The sequence below is a fragment of the Carettochelys insculpta genome, chromosome 17 (genome assembly GCF_033958435.1).
Source record: "Carettochelys insculpta isolate YL-2023 chromosome 17, ASM3395843v1, whole genome shotgun sequence".
Classification (NCBI taxonomy): Eukaryota; Metazoa; Chordata; order Testudines; family Carettochelyidae; genus Carettochelys; species Carettochelys insculpta.
The window spans coordinates 8,860,790-8,883,826 of NC_134153.1; the positions used below are offsets into that span (position 1 = coordinate 8,860,790).

The 23,037-nt window shown below is 42.2% G+C and overlaps 1 long non-coding RNA gene across 31 annotated transcripts in view; it reads right to left on the reverse strand.

Annotated features, from left to right (window-relative positions):
* Window positions 1–326: 326 nt before the first annotated feature.
* LOC142022318 (uncharacterized) overlaps window positions 327–23,037 on the reverse strand; it is a 103,056-nt gene continuing 80,345 nt past the window's right edge. For 12 of the 31 annotated variants that reach the window (XR_012647914.1, XR_012647907.1, XR_012647916.1 and 9 more), the window contains 8 exons: window positions 16,835–16,926; window positions 15,934–16,092; window positions 14,803–14,953; window positions 13,366–13,541; window positions 12,889–12,928; window positions 11,373–11,900; window positions 740–6,663; window positions 327–467 (listed from right to left, as the gene is read on the reverse strand). This is a non-coding gene — a long non-coding RNA (uncharacterized LOC142022318). Of the gene's footprint in view, window positions 468–739; window positions 6,664–11,372; window positions 11,901–12,888; window positions 12,929–13,365; window positions 13,542–14,802; window positions 14,954–15,138; window positions 15,200–15,933; window positions 16,093–16,834; window positions 16,927–23,037 lie in introns of all 31 variants that reach the window. The other 19 variants (XR_012647924.1, XR_012647923.1, XR_012647925.1 and 16 more) reach the window with 10 other exon arrangements.

Genomic DNA, 23,037 nt, shown 5'->3' on the forward strand with positions numbered 1-23,037 from the left:
GCTCACCTTGATAATTTTTTTTTTCTGATTTGTCAACTTTGATTACTGTTTTGGTTCTCTATGCCTTCAATATTGAGTCTGTTCTGGTATGGCTATGGTCTGAAGAAGCGGGTCTGTCCCACGAAAGCTCACCTAATAAATTATTTTGTTAGTCTTTAAAGTGCTACTTGACTGCTTTTTTGTTTTGATACTATATAGACTAACACAGCTCCTTCTCTGTTACTTGTAGACCAAGCTGCTTCTAGTGGTTTAACATCACGCTGCACTGAAGCAAACATCAAATATTTAATTTGATACTTATGTTCTCTGGGTGGAATCATTAAAGCCACCAGCAGTTTTCAATTGTCTTCAAAAGAGTTCTCCCAGTGTCTCTGCCACAGACTTGTTCTCTTGTCTTGTCCAAGTCACTTAATCTCATTTCCCCAAATCTGCCTCTATTAAATATCTTCAAACAGCTCAGATGAAATCTGTAATGAAAGTGAAAAGTTTTGTTGGGGATCAAACATGGGAAACACAACATGCAAACAGTCTGAGCTCTTCATGCAGCCATGAAGACAAAAAGGCAAAAAAGAACTGTGAAATTTTATAAAAGTCTGAGTGAGTTCAGTTCTAAGGGCTGAAAATTCATTAAGCTCTGTACCAGCAGAACTACAATGGATTGGTTAGACTTTAGATTCTCTTGCTTTCTTCTAGGCCAGTCTTGCATGTCATCAGTTGCAAAGAAAAGCAGTCTCCTTACACATAGCGTCACTGCAGTCTGTTCGAGTAATGACAGTCAATGTAGTGGACATCTGCCCTTGCTTCTTGCTTCGCAGTGATAGGACTGGGCACTGCCTCAGCTTGGCTGAACACAGGCTGAATACAGGCATCTGAGATGGATCTAAAGCAGGCAAATGGAACAGCTACAGGGCAGCTGCAAAGAAAAATAAAAAGCAGATGCTGAGGCCTTGTATGCTTGATAAACTTCATGGTGCTCAGAAAAGTTTGCTGATGATTTCCATATGTAGTGTCCTGACCTTGCCCCCATCAGTAGCCACAGATTATTCTTATACCTTTGACAAGTGTTTCTAATCAAGATGGACTGTTAAAAAAATTCCCTTCCAAAGTGGATGGCATGATATGTAGTGTCTTAGGCTACATCTGCACGATAGTCTTATTTCCAAATACCACAACCGGACACAAAATGCATTCTGAGCACCCAGCTATTTCAAAATAACATTTCTGGGTCCATACTGCTATTTTGAAATAGTCCCATTGGAGCCCATTTGGGGCCTATTTCGAAATAGGTGTTATCCCTTAGGCAATGAGGCATACGGGAATTGAAATAATGCACACTGTTTCAAAATAGCGTGTGCGTCATTTACACCCTGCCAAAATTATTTTTTTAAACAACTGTTGTTATTTCAACATAACTTGGTCACGTAGACATAGCCTTACTCAGCAAATTAGTGCAGTTAAAATTGGTAGATCTTAGTTTAAAGAGGAATATATTACTTTCAGTGTGTTACTCTGAGATTTCTGGGAGCTAATGTATTTCTTTACATTTTTTTTCAGACATTGCATTGGTTCTTTTTCCTGGCAGCAAAACAATTTAATGTATTTTGTAAAATGGAAATCAATATGAAAATCTTGAAAGACTGTCTAACCTTATAGAAGTCAACCAGACAAAATGTGGCATCTCGTCATCTTACCTGCTTGTATTTCTCTATGTCAAGTCTTCCCTGAATTACAGTTCTGTTATCCAACTTTATGACAATCTGTATATCTAGAGAACATATGTCCTGCCAGTTAGTCTGCAGGTCGGGTGAAGACTTTTCAGTAGCAATGGCCAATGTTTTAAAAAAGTGACTTTGTATAAAACTTTGGGTAACATACACAGTTGATATAAATTAGGTAACTCCATTGACTTCAGTTCAACAGAGCTTAGGAGAATTTATACCAGGAAAGAACAAGAAGTAGTCCTGTGGCACCTTATAGACTAACAGATATTTTGGAGCATAAGCTCTTTTGTGGGCAAAGACCCGCTTCATCAGATGCATGAGTCATTGTAGGTATTTGGATCCACCATCCACCATCTTTAACTACGCTAACTTGCATCTGTAGGTATCTGGAAATAAATGAGTCATGCATCTGATGAAGTGGGTCTTTGCCCACGAAAGCTTATGCTCCAAAATATCTGTTAGTCTATAAGGTGCCACAGGAATCCTTGTTCTCAAAGATACAGACTAACACAGTTACCTCTCTGATACTTGTATACCAGCACAGACTCTCTTTATATTTAAGTCACTACTCTCATAAGAGTGTTTTCAAGAAGCACAGGAGAAAAAATTAGCAAATTATTATAAAATTTTATTCTATAGTCCCCAGTTGGAGTAACTGAAAACAATCTAATACAAATTAATAAAAGCCCAGAACACCAAATAATTGTAAAAAGCTGTTGTCCATTGATATTGTAGTTAGGATTGGTCCAAAATTTTATATCAAATCTGAGTGTGAAAGTGAGTTTTTGTCCACTTAAAAGTTATGCAAAATGTATAATTTCAGCAGAAAATGTTGACTTGTCAAAAACCTGAACTTTCTCATTTTGTCCAAGAGATGAAAAATTTCTGCTAGGAGCTAGCAAATTTCTTTTGGAAACTGCACTGCAGTGCCTCATGGGAACTGTAGCTTGAGTGCCCCGTATTTCCATGCCCCTCTATGAACCAGGCTACAGTCTACATCTTCTGCAATGCACCACATCATCTCAGGTAGAAAGAGTGTCATGGTGCATCATGGGATATACATACTCCAGCCTGAGAAACTAGTCCATAAAGGAGGGAAAAAAATCCAACTAGCTCTAATTATAGTCAGCTAGAAGGGTAGTTCGTAAGCTAGATCCTGATCCTCCAAAGATTGACAGGAAGCCGGTTTTTAGACATATTTTAGTGATCAAGAAAGAACCACCCACTCTTTGCTGGGAAAGTTTGGATCTAGATGCAAAACTGATGCCTTGGCCAATTCTAATATCCTAAATGGTGAGAAAAAGCAAAAACAATTGACGTGCCTTTGATTGAAGAGAGGCTATCTGACTGGGACACAAATACTTCGTGCCAAGACAACATGGCTTCTGATTCATTAGTCTTTTCATGCAATGGCAGTCTCTTCTCTGTTAACTACTTGGGATAGGTCAGTTGTTAATATATGCACAAGAGTAGTCCTGTGTAGACTGGAGAATGGACTAGCATGCCTCATTTACAGATAACATAGGGGAATGCTTTCCAAAGCCAACAATAAGGAGCTGTGAAATAATCTAGACACGTCCACACTAATAAATTGGTGTGAGTTGTTTCTGGCATAATCTTGTCAGATTGCTTCAGGCTGCAGTGGTCTCCATTTGCCAATAGTTATGGCCCGACTGAATCTGAAATATTTCAGTCTTTCCACTTACACGCCAATTCAACAAAGCACTTAAGCATGTACTTAACTTTAAGGTCAATGGGATATAAGCACATACTTCAGTGATTTGTTGAACTGGGCCTTAGACAATAATTGCAGTATCACCTCTACCACAGTAGGAAAACTCTTGGCAAACAGTGCCTTTTTAATGATGCCTCTGCATCTAATTATCTCACTATGCCTTAGTCTTATAGCACAGAAAATCAATCTACAGTATGGATGAGCACTGCAGAAGGGAATGCAATTTGTGTTATAAGCCGTGTTCCCTGTGAGCTGCGAACTTGGGTGGCCACCCAGAAGAGATTCAGGTGCTGCTCAGATCATTAGCCGAGCGCCCACAGCACCCACAGCTGGTAGCATGTGTTTCTACTGGTGGTGCACATCCACACATGCCTTGGTGCACATAACCAAATGTATTCTGCCCATGGATGAAAAATATTATTGGGAACCCTAGTTATAAGGCACAGTCTTGGTCAAGGTTTCTCAGAGTTTGGATACACTGAGAGGATCTGGGAAAGAAACTATGGTGGAGTCATTACTTCAGGAACTCATTGATTTAAAGCAGGGGCGAGGAACTTTTTTGAGTTTGAGGGCCATGGACTCCCAGAAAAATTAGGAACCTCCCTCCCACACACAAAACCCTCAGTGATGTGGCCCTTGACTGAAACACCTCATGCCCCTCATGCTCCACCACCACGGGCAGGAGGGTGGAGAAGTGGAGACCGAGATTCAGGGCTTCTCCCAGATCAGATCACCCCTACTGGGGGTGTGAGGTGGGACCAAAAGTGGGAGATTTCACATTTCAGTGTGTGGGAGTGCGCTGCTGGGGAGCATGAGTGGGGTCTGAGTGGAAGGGAAGATGAAGGAGCAGGTGAGGTTGTGGGATCTGGGTGCATAAGTAGGTTGGAGGCAGCAGTAGGGGGAGTTCATAAGTGGACCAGAGGTGTAGGGTCTAGACAGGAGGGATGGTGCAGGAGCAGGCTGAGCGTGGGGGGTCTGGGTGGAAGGGAGGAGGTATCTGAGCAGAGAGGCTCTGGGCAAGAGGAGGGAGTAGGAATGGCTTGGGAGTGGGATGCTCACCTCCATGCACCACTGGTGCTGCTCTCTTCCCCATCTGGGGAAATGGCAGTGATGGAGAACAGCCTCTCCAGGGAGCTTTTTCTCCTGCCGCTGCCAGGCACTGCTTCCTCCCCCCCCCAGTTCTGATTGGCTGGAAGTCCAGCCAGTCAGAGTAGCAGCAGAAGCCGCTCTGCAGGCAGCACTACCCTGACATTCTCTTGGCTGCAGAAGGGGAAGGAAGAGCAGTGACAGCACTGCATCCTGCCCCCTGCACATGCCCCATCAGGTGTTGGGCTGGACCCAACCTGATCTGGCCTTCAAGGCTCAGGACCCCCCCGCCATCCTCTACCCTGCCATGGGCTGGATGCTGGAGAGGGGAGCCCTGAGCCTTATGGTACAGATCCAGGCAAGCCATAGTCTAAATCTAGACCACAGGCTGGCGGCCCCCACCCCAGATTTAAAGCAATATTTCTGTAAAGTGTAATGTAATGATTCAAGCGAGTAAAGCTCATAACTGTTCAGTGTCAGGGACAAAAACCAATGCTGCATTTAAGTTTTGGTCCAAAACTAGCAAGAATGGAAGGAAATGTATTCTGGTACCCAGGCCCACTTACCTGTCACAGCTGGGTCAGCTTCATCAGAAGGCTGAAAATGGCGCTTTGAATTTACTTTTGAAGCCAGTAATTTCTGATCATCGTGCACTGGTGGTGTTTGGCTCCAGAGGTGGGAGAAATTGGCAGTTAGCTCATGTAAGAGATTGACAGGATGAGTGAAATGACACCACAAGTGACCCTTCAAATGGAGATAACCTCTGGAATGAAGTATTACTTCATGTAAACATTTCAGCTTACGTTAGCCCGATTCTGATACTGTACTCCAAATAAAGATCTGACAAAAAAGTGTTTGAACTTGTGCAATTGGGCAATACACATGTACAAATAAAGAGGTTCACAGGGGTAAATCAGAGGATCTGCCTAAAAATTCCTCCACGCTTTCTAAAAGTACATTTTTGGGTGAGTGAAGATGAGCCACGGAGAAGAGTGAGCTCCTTTGGAGTACATCTGTAACTCCTGAAGCATACTTTAACTTTTCATTCCCTTCCTGTATCTTCAGCAAACTGGGCTTGGAGGAGGACACAGCTAAGGCCAGTGAATAACAAATACAGTGGATGGCACCTACATATGTGGGCAGACCTCCGTTTCTCAGTTACCTGAGTCAGGTAGTTTATTATCTATTTCCCTTGTTGGGACATATGAATGGAGGTATTCAGGGCCACAACTTGAGGTGTGAGCATTGCATGTAAGAACATACTTAAGTTGGTCCCACTTCAGGTAGGCACTTAGTTCTGGTTGAACTCAGCCCTAAATGGGGGCACAGCCATTTTTTAAAGGTACAATGCATTACACATGTAGTCCTTAGACTGTCTGCACAGTTAGCAACCCAGGAAGGCAGAGGAAACCCTTTTAAAAACATGGCAGAATCTAAACCAGTCATCAACCAGGGGTTCCCCAAATAAAATTAATAGGCTTCAGGGTTAAACAAATGAAAAAGAATATTTCTTCACGCAGCACAGCCAGCTGTGGAACTCCTTTTCAGAGGATGTCATGAAGTTCATGGAGGATAGGCTCAACAATGGCCATTAGCCAGGATGGGCAGGGATGGTGTTCGTAGACTCCATTTGGCAAATGTTGGGAATAGATGACAGGGAACGGGTCCTTGAAAAAGTACCTGTTCTGTTCATTCCCTCTGAAGCACCTGCTGCTGTTGGAAGACAGGATAATGGGCCATATTTTGTTCTGACCCAGTATGGCCATTCCCATGTTCTTACGATAAAGCAAAATAAATAAGAAATAGCTCCAAAGGCAGTTAAGATGTGGAATGCTGGGGAAAAAAGATCTGTGTTACCATTATGATTCATTTTGTTCTGTCTGGCTGCTTTTTCTTCTAACTCTAAGATGCAGCATGTTTCTTTGCTTCATGTTGTAGCATCAACGCTGATAAAACACTTGCTCCAAGACCTATCATTCATCTTCATCTCATTTTTGCAGGTGTTGAGCTATAACTGTAATTATCCAGGTAGAAGGCAGATTGAGTTACTCAGCTAGTCCATGGAATTTTTGGTGTGGCCTCCATGTCAGCTCCAGCTTCACTCTATGTAACTGATTGTATCTAGTGTTTCAAATAGAGCTACCAATTAATCACTGTTAACTCAAAAGACTATGCAAAACAAATGAATTAGAATGAAAGAATAGTCACCGTTAATCACAGTTTTAGTTGCACTCTTAATAATGGAATACCAATCTATATCTATATCTATATTAGAGAGTGCATCTGTCTGTCTGTGCAGGGTATGTTTGTTCAAGAACACCTCTTCAACTGGAAGAGCTACATCCATGAAATTTTGTGTGCAACTTCCTCTTACCTGAACTTAAATCAAAGTCATGATTTGGTTGTGCCTGGAAAGTAGGAAATACCAGAAATCCCAGGCTTTCCCAGAGCATGGAAAGGGAGGGTCACAGAGAGGAGGGACAACATACCTCAGACTCAACACTGGGGGCAGCAACCGCAGGGAACAACAACTCTGCGAGTGACCACTGGGGGTAGCCACAGCAAGAACACAGTGGCCATGTGGAGATGGGGCTCTCCACCCTGCTGGCCACCACAAAGGTAAGTGTCCCCTGCCCACTTCTGACCTGTCCCCCCAAACTCAGGGATAGGCAGGGAGGACTGGGAGCCATGGGTTGACCTGGGGGCAGGAAACTATGACCTGACCCAGCCCCGCAACCCAGGGACTGACATGGGGGAGCGGAGCCACAGTCTGACCTAGCCTCTCCACCATCAAGGACAGGTGAGAAGGACTGGGAGATGTGGCCCAACTTGGTACCTTCCTCCCCGTGAATCAGCACAGGGGACGTGGAGCTGCTGGCTCACCTACCTCCACGCCCTGCCAACCCCCCGGGACAGGGGAGCAGGGCTGGGAGTTGCAGCCTGACCCAGCCCCTCCCCCAACATGAGGCTAGACAGGTGGGGTGGAAGGGCAGGAGCCTTGGTCCATGTCACCACTCCCCCACTCTGCCAAAGAGCAGGCAGTGTGAGACCGTGAGTGGAGAAGGGCCCAAGCAATGCTGGGTACATCTGCTAATTTATCATGCATATTTTGGATGTTTTTCTACATTTTCAAATCTATCAACATCAGCGTGTGCATTGCTCATTTTAGATTACTTTTATTATAAATATTTGCACTGTAAAAAGATAAAAGAAATATTGCCTTCAGTTCACCTGCTAAAAAATTGTCATGCATCTCTTCATCAGGAAAGTGTAACTTACAAATGTAGAATTTTTTCACACAACTGCACTCAAACACAAAACAATGTAAAAATATAAATCCGACAAGTCCACTCAGTTCTATTTCTTATGCAGCCAAACAAGTTTGCTTAAATTTACCAGAGATAATGCTGTCTTCTTTTAATTCGCAATGTCAGATGCAAGTGACAACGGGTTCACATGACATTTTTGCAGAGTTGCAATGTATTTATGTACCAAATATTCTAAACATTTGTATACTTTTTTCATGCTTTGACATGTAGATTACATTTTACTTTTAAAATCCTGTTTACAGGGCAAATATTTATAATACAAAATATAAGTATTATACATGTTGTATTCTGTTTTGTAATTGAAACCAGTATAATTGAAAATGTAGAAAATCATTCAAAATATTTATAACAAATATAATTCCTCATTCTATTGTTGTTTAATTGTGTGATTACAGCTGTGATTAGTGATGACAGTTTTTTTTAATCTCATGATCAACAAATTATTTTTAAATTGTTTGCCAGCTCTTGTTTTAACCAACGAGAACTCGTCTATTTTGATACAACCACTTATAAGGCTTGGTCTACGCTGGGAAGGTAAGTTGATTGCAGATACGCATTTCTAGCTATGGCAATTGCATAGCTAGAATCAACTTATCTTCAGTTGACTTACCTGGCTGTTCTTACTAAGGAAGGTCAATGGGAGAGTTTCTTCTGTCAACTTCCCTTACTCCTTACAATGGAGATAGGGAGGAGTACAGGGATCAAATGCTGACCACAATAGATCAATTTGTCTCATCTCCACCAGGTGTGCAAAATCAAACCCTGGAAGATCGACTCTGAGCAGGTCAATCTTCCAATTAATGTAGATGTATTAGAAACAGTCTCAGCTTAATGACACACAAAAAGCCTGTGTCTGATAGAGCTGACACCAGTGTTAGTCAGGATTAACTTCAGCTAAATCACCTTTGTCCTGTTGGATGTTAATATGCAAATCAGATATCAACATGAAGAGATGCAGCTTATCTCTGCAGACAGTTACCTCTTTTAAACAGAGAGGTAGTCAAGTTTTGTATCTTCACAAACCAAAAAAAGTAGTCCTGTAGCACTTTAAAGAGTAGTAAAGTCATTTATTAGGTGATGAGCTTTTATGGGACAGACTCACTTCTTCAGATCTGGAAATTCTGAAGTCTGGAAATCATTCAGAATTTCCAAATCTGAAGAAGCAGGTCTGCCCCACAAAGGCTCATCACCTAATAAATGATTTTGTTAATCTCTGAAGTGCTGTGGGACTGCTCTTCTCTTTTGCACGTGCGGTTATGGTAATTAATTAAATGTAATTGCAAGTGCATCAGTACCTCTAGTTTTAAATTCTGTCGCTAAAAGCACTTACAGATGCAGTGATCTCTCTAGTCAGCTTTTATATGGCATTCAGAGTGTTGCATTTGTCATATTACTTTTAAGAAACAACCTGAACTCAAATCCATTGTCCCGCCTGCCACATTTTTGCCCTCTACCCCACCCTAACATATACAGAGGAAAACCTACTTTGTCAGAAACTAAAGTGTTTTGTGAGATTAAAATGTAAATGTTACCTTTCACTTTTCCACATACGTTTTATCTTTTACTTTTGATTATATGAGGAAATAGAATTTGTATAACCCTGTGAAACGATTGCCACCCAGGCGCTTTGGCAAATAGCTAAAAAAACCTTAATAAATAAATCCCGTCAGCTAGGGCTGAAAACCAAGTTGTTCTTAGTTTGATGGAATATTGAGAATTTCAAAACACTCTCATACAATTGGACTTGTAATCACAGGAGCATGTACTGAGCAGACTCTGTGGCTGGGAGAGGTAAGGTAAGTGTACAAGTCCCCATTTGGCAGGACTGGAAATCATCAGTGTAAATTCACTTTTGATACAATTGCTGGTTTGGGGAAAAAAATCAGCAAAAGTTCATTTATAGCAATTATTTCCATTATTAGGCAAGTGGCAATGTTTATCTAGAGAAACTGGTTGGGAGCAGGAAAATAATTTAACCCTAATATGTGGCTGGCCTGATTGGCACAGCCTATCTGCACCAGTATGCTTGCAAAGGTTAGATGGGTGATGCTGCAAATAAATCCCTGCCAAGGTAATTGCTTTGAAATGAAATTATTAGCCCTTCCCTCAACTGAAAATATCATGCAGTAGCAGGATAAATTACATAAGAACCTTACTAAATGGACCATATGATTACAGGATAAATGTAGATGAAAATATACATTAGTTCACCTGCATCTTCAAATCACTTCAGCTATTCTCAGTTCATTTCAAGAGGTAGTTTGAAATGGTCCTTCTGGTATTTCTAGGTTTCCATAGACTCTTTCCACCCTTCCCTTTGTCAACTATCCACTCCACTCCAACTACTCATGTAATACCTCCCTCCACAACTGTTCTCATTGATTTTCTTCTCGGTGGTGCAAGAGTCTTCCCCTCTGCAGCTCTTACTCTTTGCAACAACTTCTGCCTCACTGTGTCTCCATCATTAGTCTCTATTTGCTAGCTAGGTTATGTGGGCTTCATATGTAATTGCAATTTTGTGATTTCTTGGGCATGTAATAAAACATTCTCAAATAGTTCCCATTTATCATTCGTATTTTTAGCCTAATGAACCGTTGGTATAACGGTTTGTAAACAACCCATCTATATAATTCATTTGGCTAGACATGTTCATCCATATGCTAGTAAATACACATGAATAAAAGCGTCTGAAGAAAATCAGGATCGGTTTTCCGTGATCTTTCTATGCAAAAATAAATAAATAAATAAATAAATAAATAAATAAATGAAAATTCATAGCCTATAGCAGTGATTTCTAACCAGGGGTCCATGGACCCTCAGAAGTCCGCAATGGTATCGCTGGGGGTCCATGAAAAAAAAAGTGAAGTAAAAATGATAGTAGAAAATAAGTTTCAAATAAATTGCAGTTACAATTAATTATTTTTAAATTAAATAGCGTCCAATAATGTTATTAATGGCTGTCCAAAAATCTATGTTGTGGTTTCTTTTTTCATGTCACAAAGTATAGACAGTAGCTAGAATTGCCTTTGATGGGGGTCCTTGAATGGCTGGGGGTGGTGATTGGGGATCCACGCTTGTGAAAAGGTTTGGAACCACTGGCCTAGAGCATTTCAAAAGTGACTCGTGATTTTGGTTACCTACATATTTGAGTGCACCCTTGGCACACTTTTCAGAAGCCTAAAAAATTAGATCATTAAATACCTGGCCGAAACTGGCTACCCAAAATATCCAAGACACCTGAAATCACTAGGGACTGTTGAAAATCTTGCTCATAATCAATATTCACAGATCTGCCCAATGTGTAAGGCCAGAATGGACTATCAAATTCTCTACTCTGTCCTCAGTGTGTAATGTGGACCATAGAATGAGTACTAGGGCTGAACGGTTTGACCAGTAGTGCTCAGAACAGATTGTTCGTGCATGATGGGCTGATCAAGAATCATCTGTGTAAAACATCCACTGAACAATTTCAAGTAACATACATTCAACATAGAGGCTGACCTGCAAACTTCATTGTTGACTCTCAAATACTCACTCAGTTCCGTCCACTAAGTAAACTATAAAGAGGGACAGAGTTAAACAATCATGCTGATGTATTTTAAATCAACACACTTTTCACCACTCAGGTAGAATCCCACAGGACATCCAGTACCAAAACACTGTAATAATAAAGACTGAGTCTTGGGGAGCCGCCAGCCAACAGAATATATTGCAAATGAAAGAACACCTGTTAAAATTTGGGCTTACCACCAACTTAGGATAGCGCTTTATTGGCCTTAGGCCCAGCCCAAGGTCACTGACTGAGACCAGTCTGGGTTTTTCAATACCCTTTGGCATCTTTAAACATTCCCTCCATTCACCTACTTGGAACTTGGTCACTTGCATTTTGATTTTATTGGTACTTCTTTTCTCTTGTCTCCAGTGAAGTTTCCTTTATTTAATGGCATAAATTCCATCATCTCTTAGACCTTTTTGTTGGCCTGCTTCCCCAGCAATGCTTTCCATGGCTTCACAAGTGACATAGTGCATCTGCAGGGAAACAAAATGAGTTCATCCCCATTTTTAGATAAAGGTGTCATTTGTAAATGCTTTATTCATAATTAATGAAATTATTACTGGATGCAGCCACATTCCTCCTCCGTGTATAATAAGATACTTTGTAAAGTGCATTAGTAAAAAGCTTACAGATGAGGCTATGACAACATTATTATGAAACATATTCTATGGCATTCTGCAGCTTTGCTTAAAGCAATCTGTGCGCTAAGCTGGTAGATGATTAGTCTGGCTCAATGTTGATAGATGGTGCAAGTGTTAATTAATAATAGGATAATGTTGATAATTAATTTTAAATCGCTACGATGGGATTCTGTTAGTGTTATGATAACATTTCTATTTCACAGAGTCATAAAATCATAGGAGTTAGAGATGAAAAAACCCCATTGAGTAATCTCAGTGCAGTACCCATTCCTCCCAGATCTGACAAAGTGGGTTCCAGCCCACAAAATCTTATGCCCTAATAAAGTAATTAGTCTTTAAGATGCCACAGGACTTCCCAGGTCTGAAGAAGTGGGTCTGTCCCATGAAAGCTCATCATCTAATACATTGCTTTGTTTGTCTTTAAAGTGCTACAGGGCTGCTTTTTTGTTTTGTGAGGACTCATATTTGCTGAAACTAACACGGCTGCCTGCCTGAAACTTGCTGCCTTACAGAACATTTACTGCTAGTTAAAAAGTCTTATCAATCCAGATTCATCAAATCAGGCAACATGGAGACACCTATTGTTCTTAATGCAAATTTTATATGGTATTTCTGAAAGCACGGATGAGTTGCAGATCATGAAGATTAGTCATGCCTGTGCTCTCACTAAGGACTATTGAAAGGCTATGGGGATAAGAGACGAATGAACTGAGGTAGCCTACAGTAAACATGTGACGAAATAATTTAATGTAAAAGGTGTCTTTGCATAATTTACGTGTGGCTTCCTCCAGCACTTTCAAGGAGACATCCTACTTCTTACCTTTAGTATGGAAAAAAACTTCTTGTACTGCTGTAACAACCTGCAACACCAAGTAACACAGAGAGAGACACTTTAGAAGATTGCCTGTCCTTTAGAAACAACAGAACAGTGTTTCCAAGTTTTTCAGCTGACACTACATTTTCCTATTTTATGTATACAGGACTGCATCAATCCAGCATTACATCATGCTGCGTGAAGTGAATGAACATTCGCCCTTGGGCATAGGCTGCCCTGGGAGAAGAGGAAGTTCCACGTCATTGCAAATTACAACATCGGATGAACACAGCAAACAGCATCATGAAGTGACAACTGCAGGTGGGCGCTAACTCCCCATTCAAATACCCTCCAGAGAGTCCCCTCCCATCATATTGCTGATAGCTGCTTGTGAGTCCATTGTTACAGCTGGCAGATTTCCAGACTGCTACACAATGATATGCGGGTGTATTAAAGGAATGTGTCAGAATCGCAAGCAATCACCGTAAGAGCGTGGGAAACTCTTCCTGGTCCTGCTTGCAGACTCGAAAGCTCTGCAGTGAAGTCTGTGATCAGTCAGTCTAGAAAGAACCAGATGGTCTGCTGCTCTGCCGTAGGGAGAAGCATGCTTTATCCCACTCTCTGCTTTTGGCTTCTGTGGGTTATCATCCAGGAGGAGTCTAAGAAAACAAAAGTAGAGATACATTGCATCCTTCCAGCAGCATGATTGTGTGTGTGTTTATTTAATCTAATTTGTCTGTGTGTGCGCCAGGAACATAACAGGTAATTAGCAGCCTGAACGCATTTGGGACTGACACTGCCTGCTGGAAGATGGTGCAGTGGCATTTTCATGTTGAAGATAAAAACAGGGTGACAAACAATTGCCATTCTGTGGAGAAAACAGAGCAGAATCTCCACTCAGTTTTCTCTTCGCTCAAACAGGGATGATTTCACAGGCAACTTGCACCATGCAAAACGCTCACTGGCAAATATGGGCAGAGGCTTTATCTGCAGCCAAAAGCAGCTAGTGGGGATGCACAGGCAAAGGTTGAAGGCTGAAAAGTGGTCAGGGAAGACAAAAACGAACAGCAAAAAACACAGCAACTAGAAAAGACCCTCACTTTAAAGTTATCTATAAACAGATGGGATAAAAACAGTGCATTTGGTAACATGAGTACCAGCCCATCTGCAGTCCCAGCCATGGGATTGGCTGGGAGTGGGAGGTAGGGACCCAGCTGAGTCCCGACACCTCTTTTTTTTCACAAAAAAGGCACTGGATAAAAATATATTTCAGGAAACAATTTTGCACTAGCAGAGTGGCTGACCTATCAGGATGGGTTATATATCTTTCCGGTTTCCAGTTCTATGATTGGAAGCTAGTTATTCACTAGTATCCAGATATTTCACAAGTAATCTCAACCAAAGGTATAAAATGTACCCAGCTCACTGCCATCTTCCTATCAGCAGGATCTCATGTGTTGAGAGGTACATTACATTATCTCTTTTGCACAGCTCTGTTATTTACCATCTTTATTAAAGTCCTAAATCCTTAAACCATGTTAATACCCATGCAGCTTTCCCTCCTATTGCAATCCATACATCCAGCTTATTGACTAGAGAAAGAGCAAGGGCTCAAAGAAAAGAATGTTAATTCTGGAGTTTTCTTGGTAAGGAAATTAACGTGCAGACTTTCTTTGGAAAGTAGAATCCTTTGAACAGATTCCCTAATTGCCTGTGGTCCCCCATCCCTTAACTTTTTGGGGGGTTTTCAAGTTCTCTTTTCAGAGAAATCTGAACCAGGATTCAAGCCATTGTGGCCTTGCTGGCAGACCATCACATATCTCCCCAACATTAGTCAAATTATTTACAGCAGAAATGTTTAACCATAAAAGTGGGGTTACAGGATATGATGTAACTTTGCTACAGTTGCATGTATCTCACACTGTTTGAAGCTTCCCCCTCCAGAGTCATTCTTGGCACTTCATTCCATCTTTTAGGCCTGCCAGGTAAGAGCTTTTGTCTGGTGCTCATGATCCATGTTCTTTGCAGATGTTAAGCAGCAGGTGCAAGTAGAACGATACGTGAGGCAGGGCTGAGGGAGTGGCATACCGCAGTATTAATACTTTGTAATAACAACACTATTGCAACAGCATTTAACACAGTGCTTTCCATTACGGTTTTCTTCTTTCCTCCTTCTTCAGCTGTAAGCACTCTTAAAACTGGAGACCGAAGCCAGGCATAGATCAGGCAGCCATTATGCAAGTGTAACTCACACACCTACTGGGGGTGGTTCACTGTCCCATGTAGAGGCACTGTCGCGGGTTAACCGGGGTCTCAGCTAGGAGCAGTTAGGTAAGCCAGTGGGAGGAAAAGAAACTTTTTTGAACAATCGCGGTCTGAGGGTCCTTTGTCTGTGTGGCTGATGCAGCAGGGACAGAGAGAAATAATTGCTCTGAAGCAGTTGGAATGAATCCAGTAAATCCCCTGGCCATCTCACAATCAGCCACAGATGTGTAAGTAGAAGGGAAATGTGTAGTTAGACACAATAAGGTTATGGTTATTTTGAAACTCGTGTGGACCTTTTTTTTCCCCCCAGTGGCTCTGGTTAATGATTTGATTCTTCCCCCTGTAGTCTGTACTTCTAAACTGAAGACCATGGAAGTAAGTCCCTGTGCTGCAGCCAGAATGATTTTGAGTTGTTTTGTCTTGTTTTGTGAACAAATTCCTTTTTTAAGGCAATGATTTGATCCCTGTGTCCTAAAGAAGAGTCTGTGTATATTTATGCCTTAGATTGAAAGGCCAGCTATCAGATTACAGCTCTGTTTTCAAGCTGTCTCCTAAGGGAAGGATAAGAGCTAGGGGCTTATCCTGCAGGAAGACATCTCCAAGTGTGTCTTCCTGGGTTATAAGATCCTCCCCGCTGCCCTGTCCCAATCAGGGACCCTGTGACCTTGGGCAGTTTAAGCAGAACCTTTATAAGTAAGGTATTTTTAAGGTTTGGTGGGCCCCCACTTTCTGCACTTGGAGTGTCAGAGTGTGGAGGCAGCCCTGACAGGCACTTAGACCACTTACCAGAGAATCCTGAGTCTCCTGTACAGCGTTCACTAACAGCCAGCTGGCTTTTAGCTCAAACGGTAGAGGCTCCTGCACTAAGCTCCAGAAATCCCAGTTGGGTTCTGCCTGTTGACTTGACTTTGTCACACGTGATGCTTCCAGATCAGGATCAGGAGGCTGGGGAAATAAATGTGGCATAGGCCCACCTTTACCTACCATGTTTGGGCTTTCCACTCTGGCTTTGAAGCACCCAGCCCCAGGGCCTCACTGTAGCCTTGCCTATATTCCAAAAACTCTATTCACTCAACATGTTCATCTTTGTTCATAGTACGGGTTGAACCTCTCTAATTCGACACCCTCTCGTCTATCAACATCTGTGATCTGGCATGATTTTAGTTAGCCGGATGACCATTTATCATGGATGTGGCCAAGTTTCCTGCAATCCCATGAAGTTTGTTTACAGCCACTGGTCCTGTCTTTCCATTGTTCTGTGCTATTGTTTAGCTGTAATTTACCCCTATATGTCTTCCAAGAACCCAGTAAGCAGTGGGAGTGTTGGTAATGCTTCTATATAATATTGACTTCCTGTGGTCAAGCAAATTCTTTCATTTGGCACCAGTCAGGTCCCGAGGGTGCTGGACTAGAGAGACTCAATATGTTACTTGTGCCTTCTCCTTAGACAGGAAACCCCTTTGCTTGCAACAGCTGATAATCTCACATGACTGAACACACAGGGGATTTTAGATGAACAGTATTTAAACACAAATAATTAAAATCAGAATTAAATGAAAATGTTGTACAGCTCAGTACAGTGTAAACACAATGACTACATGGGTTTCATTCAGATTCTAGACATTTGAAATTGAACCCCAGAAGATCAACCCTGACTGGGTCAATCTTTTGGATGGTGAAGACATACCCTACGACAGGTCAATTCAGATCACCTGACTACAAAAGATCTTCCAAGAAATGTTAGGTTTCTGACATCTTGGTTTATTCTGCCACTTTTTACTGGGAAGAAAAAAGGAGAAGAGGAAGATTATTTTAGTTTAGTGACTCCTGCAAGTCACTTCCTTAACCCTGATTCTGTTTGACCCTTTTACAACCCAACTGTGTATTTTCTTCAGGAAACTAAACCTAACTTTTCCCCAAGATCCTTAATGACACTTTGTCTTCCAGTCAGAGGCCTGCTGCTAACAGACCTGATAAAACTGAATCTCTAGGAAACCAAATTGTTCAGTGCAAACGCTCATCAAATTTCCCTCCAAACCTACCAGGTCAGTCCACTAAAAAAAAAATGTGTGTGTGTGTGCGCATGCGCGCAGAGTTAAAATCAATAACCATTGCCAACTGGGTATTTATATATTAGTTTCACAGCTCCCATGTGTAGCGCCAGATTTACTTGTATTAAAAAGCCCCCTTTCTTTCCATGCTTAAAAAAAGACATTAATTATAGATGCACACCCATAAATCTTTGGGCTTTAGGTGCGGTATTTGGTGAATTATAAGTATGAATAGGATATAAGGGTCCTGATCTTCATATTATTACTATTATTACTTACTGTTATTATTTTTATACAATCACTATCTTTAGATGAGGCAAACATTTCTGGGGAATGAAGAGCAAAGCTTCCAAAGGGGGCACATGTTGAATTCATTACCAGATTTCCCTTTCCCACCTGGCTGTCCACTGTATTTCACAGTCCAGTGAGTCATTAAACATCTTGTTTGGATTCCTCCCCACACCCAGTCCACCTCTGGTACTTGCATTCATTATATTGCTTCTGCCAGATCATATCAAACCTCCTAATGTTTATTAATAATGTCTGGGGTAGCCAACGGATAACATTCCATTGTTTCTCTAAAGTCGTGCTTCCAAGACAAGCCTTTGAATATAGCAAAACCAATAGCTTGAAAGGTGCACAATATGTCCCAACTCTTTGTTGAATGTGACAATTTTCTTCTCTCTTGTTTATTAGAGTAGACCTATGGTGACCAGCAAGAAGCCAAAGGGACTGATCCAGTAAAGGCGCTGAGCATCCTTAGCTCCCATGGAAGGAGTTTGCTCCATAGCACTTGGCAGGATTGTACCAACTGTGTAGATATGGTAGTATCAGTAAATGTGATGTATCTATGTGTAACCCTTTGATCAGCAGAGCTGGAAGCAGCAGAAGCAGGTTCGCTAGTTAGGGGCTCCCATTAATGATACAACCCAGACCCACCTCAATCCCTGCACCTCAGCAAGCTCGGAAAATGAAACAGCATCCCTGTGTGCCTCAGATGCAACGCTTCCCCTCTTGCAAACACTGAGCCCATGTAAAAGGAAAGGGAACCCAGCATGAAGTTGGAGAAATTGTAAAACCACTTCCCAAAACCTGGGACTATACCCAGATACCCAACTGTCAGTATGATCAGCAGTGTCCTTTATCTTGCAGTGAAAGTCTGAACACATGTTTCAACACACCACTGCCCTGACCCCCTGCTGCACACCACTTACCCTTGGTCCTCCTGCGTCAGCAAAGGCCCAGAGTACTGAGGTGCATTCACTTGGGTCCACCTCCCACCCCTTCAAAGGCAGGGAAGCCAATACCACCCTGTTGCCAATACCACCTGCTCACTATTGTTATCAATGTGGTCTCCAGCATTGCTCACTGCTGTTATCTCTGCCACCTCCCTGAGGCCACATTCTAAGCTTCCCTTGACTTAGCCCAGTTCTCAGGAACTTCGGAAGGCAGCCGGGAGTTTCTGTGTTGTCTTTCCTCACTGCTGCACTGCAGTAATCACTGAACAGAAACACAGGCTCTCCCCGAGTCCAAACAGCCCTCTCTTTAAACACTAGAGACAGCGGGATCAAATGAATGTTCTTATGTGCATGGATATGATGGTGATATGCGACAGCGGGGATGGGTGACACGTCACCTCCATAGTGTTGCACATAACTTCACGTGGTGGGAGTGGGGCCAAGGGGTTGTGGGAGGCGGCTCAGGGCTGGGGCAGAGGGTTGGATGCAGGGGTGTAAAGGCTCCAGGTGGTGCTCTGGGCTCTAGGGTGGGGCTGGGGTTGAGGGGTTCAGGCTGGAACAGAGAGTTGGGGTGCAAGGGCTCTGACTGGTGGTGCAGCCTCTGGGGAGGGGATGGAGTTAAGGGGCTTTGGGTGCAGAAGAGGGGCTCCAGATTTGGAAATGAGCTCTGGGCTGGGGATGCAGAAGGGAATACAGGCTACGGGCTTTGGAGTGGGACCTGGAATAAGACCTCTGGGATGCAGGAGGATGCTCAAGGCTGGTGGGGCTCAAGATGGGGCAGGTGGTTGGGACTTGGTTTTACCTGGGTGGCTCCCTGCTGGGGACGGCCCCTTCCCCCAGCCATGGCAGCTCTGTTTGTAACCACAAACCAGTTAAAATGGATCACTGTGGCACAGCATATCTATCTGCTGAACATCTTGGTAGAATCAGTATGTGTCCAAAGACAATCTGCTCCTGGAGTCTTTTCCCGCAGTGCATCACTAGCAGCCAGGGAAACCTCACGCAGACCCTGGCCACTTCTGGGAGAAATCACACAGGTTGTACCATATCCAAGGGAAGCTGAAAATGCCCAGCCCTCTCTCAGGGATATAGCCCAGGGATCCCAGCCAAGTATACAGCCCTGCAAATCTGCCAATATCTGCGGGTATCCACATTCCCAGGGGTTAATGCGCATATTCACAGCTCATTTTTGTAGCTACAAATGTGAATACAAATTTTGTAACTGTGCAGGGATCTAGTCATTGCTGCAAGCTTCTAAGCACACTTTTTACATCGAGCATTCAAAAAAATAGAACTACTCGCAATGAATCTTCAAGCCATAGAATCACAGGGGTGGAAGAGACCTCAGGAGGTCATTGAGTCCAGCCCCCTGCTGAGAGCAGGGCCAGCCTTAACTAAATCATCCCAAGCAGGGCTTTGTCAAGCTAGGACTTAAAGATCTATAGGAAAGGAGATTCTATCACCTCTCTAAGTAACTCCTTCCAGGGCATCACCACTCTCCTAGGGAAAGAGTTTTTCTTTATAGCCAACCTAGACCATTGCTCCTTGCTCTGTCTGTGACCAGGCAGCAAATGACCATGCATATAAACAATCAGCATTTGTATATCATCATTAGCGCCTAGAAGGGCTAAGTATCATTGGGTCTAAATGCATGGACTTCTGAGCTCATGGCATTTTTCACAGAACTCTGATGCTGTGGCTCAAATCAGTTGCTTTGTGTCACATCTGAGATGACCAGGACTATATACCAGAGTCAGCGGTTCAGGCACTCAAGTGGTATGAAGCAGCATTGCTCCACTGAAAGCCATAGAGCTAGGTTGATGTACACCAGCTGCAGCTCTCTGACTGACAGTCCACCGCAGTGACAACCTGTTTTGACCATGCAGCAAATTATTAACCAGAATGACAGCACACAAAGAGCTTCAGAACTAAACACATGGACTGCCTGATGCAGATCTGAACAGGGCATTGCATACTGACACTGTAAGTACAGGGCACTCTTCAAAGTCTACTCTGTTGAATTCGACTCCCTTGCTTAAATAAATTGAGACTTCAGGATATTAAATGATTTAATGCATTCTGAGCTTTTGCCAGGGATTTCTAATGAAAATGCCATCCGATATAAAATGCTGTCTAAATTAAACTGTGATGGGTTTTAATAAACAGTCTGTTGTTATGGTGGACCATATCAAAGTAATATTTATCTTCATGGTAATGATGTTGCCCTGGACTTAAACATTTTTATTTGTTTGGAGTTTGCAGATAAAAGGTAAGTATTGCATTTAATGTGTCTAGATCAGCAGGGTGCTTTCCATTATTGGGACCAACCTTATTGCTAGGCAAGTCAATGGAAGCCTTGGCATTAATTTTGCTGGGAGCACAATTAGATGCAGCATTTGTTAAGTGTCACCAGTGAGTTTAGCACTGTATGGAACATGGAGGGAAATATCTTCCCAGCCTAAAGGGGTACGCAGAATGAATTCCCAGTGCTGTCACTCTCTTAGCGCTACTTGGCATATTCCATGGATTCCAAGACCAGAAGGAACCAGTGTGATCCTCTAAAGCAGGGGTCAGCAAGTGCCAGCATGGGTGCAAAGAGTGGCACACAAACAGATTTTCATTGGCACGTGAGGCAGGAGCCCAGGCCCACCCCTCCTCCTGCATGCAGCCAGGAGTTTGATCAAAGCCGTGCCACCTGTGGATTAATAAAAGACTGAATACCACCTAAATGGGAAAGCTCTGCATCTTAATTTATTTATTACTGGAGCTGTTATTAAAGTCACTAATAGTCCTACTTATAAGTATCACTGGCACTAGGACTGTACCTAAAGGTCAAAAGATCAAACTATGACACTCCGCCTCAGAAAGGTTGACTCCCATATAACACAGACCAGAGGACTTCCCCAAGATAATTCCTTGGGCAGAGCTCTTAGAAAGACATCCCATCTTCATTTTAAAAACTGGCCACAATGGAGACCATCCACCAGAACCCTTTGTAAATTGTTCCACTTGTTAATCATGCTCACTATTAAAAATTTGCATCATATCTTTTGTACAAGTTTGTCTAGCTTCAACTTCCAGCTATGTTATATCACCCTGTGACAGATAGAAGAGCCAAATATTAAATCTTTGTAATCAAGTCACCCATTAACCTGCTCTTTATTAAACTGAATAGATTGAGCTCCTTGAGTACATCGCCATACAGCATGTTTCCTAATCCTTTAATCAGACCCATGGCTATTCTCTGAACCTTCTCCAATATATCAACATACTTCTTGAATTGTAGATGTCAGAATTAGACACAACATTACAGCAGTGGTGCCATCACCACCATAAAATAACTTCTCTAATACAGGTCAAACCTCTCTAGTTCAGCACCTTCGGAACCTAACTGGTGCCAAATCAGAGAATTTGTCGAACCACAGGGAGGTCAATATTGTCTAGCAGCATTACCAACACTTCCACTCCTTACTGGGCTCTTACAAGATATTTAGGGGTAATTGAAGCTAAATAAAAACACAAAACACAGAGCCAGAATTGGTGGCTGTAGACAAACTTTATGGAACTTCAGGAAACTTTGCCACACCCAGGATAAGTGGACTTCTGGCTAACTAACCTCATGCCAGATTACAGATGTTGCCAGACTACAGAGGGTCAAACTGTATTTGAGATTCCTGTGTTTGTGTCTAAAAATTGGATTGGTCATTTTGGCCATAGAGTCATACTGGAAGCTTGTGTTTAGCTGATTATCAACCACAACCCCCAAAACCCTATTCAGGGTCACCGCTTCCGTGACTTGAGCATCCCATCATGTCAGAATGGCCTATATTCTGTCTTTCTAGGTGGTACATTTAAATTCAACCATATTGAAAGACATATTGTTTGCATATGCACAGAACAATCTAGATTGCTCTGTATCAGATGAGCTATTCTTTTCATTATGTACCACTCCCCCAGTTTTATGTCATCAGAAAACTTTATCAGGGATAATTTTATGTTTTCTTGTAAGTCATTAATAAAAATGTTTGATAACAGAGCCAAGAACCATTTCATGCAGGACCTCACTAGAAACAAGCCTGTTTTATTGAAGATTCCCTATTTACAGTTACATTTTGAGACCTGTCAGACAGCTTTTAATCCATTTGATGTATTTCATGTTAATTTAATATTTTCTGTTTTTTTTAAATCAAAATGTCATGCTTTACCAAGTCAAATGGCTTACAGACATCTATTACATCAACTCCTTTATCAACCAAACTTGTGATCTCATCAAAAAAGGTATCAAGTTAGTTTAACAGGATTTATTTTCCATAAATCCATGAGGAATGGCATTAATGATATTACTCTCCTTTAATTATTTACTCATTGAGTTCTCTATCAGCTACTCCATTATCTTGCCCAGAATCTATTTCAGAGTAACAAATCTACAAATTTCCCAAGTCATCCCACTTCAACTTTTTAAATACTGGCACATTCGTTTTCTTCCAATCTTCTGGAACTTGCCTGGTGTTCCAAGGACATATAAAAAAATCAGCATTAAGATCCAATCCTTAGCCAGCTATTTTAAAACTCTTGCATGCAGGTTATCAGGACTTGCTGAT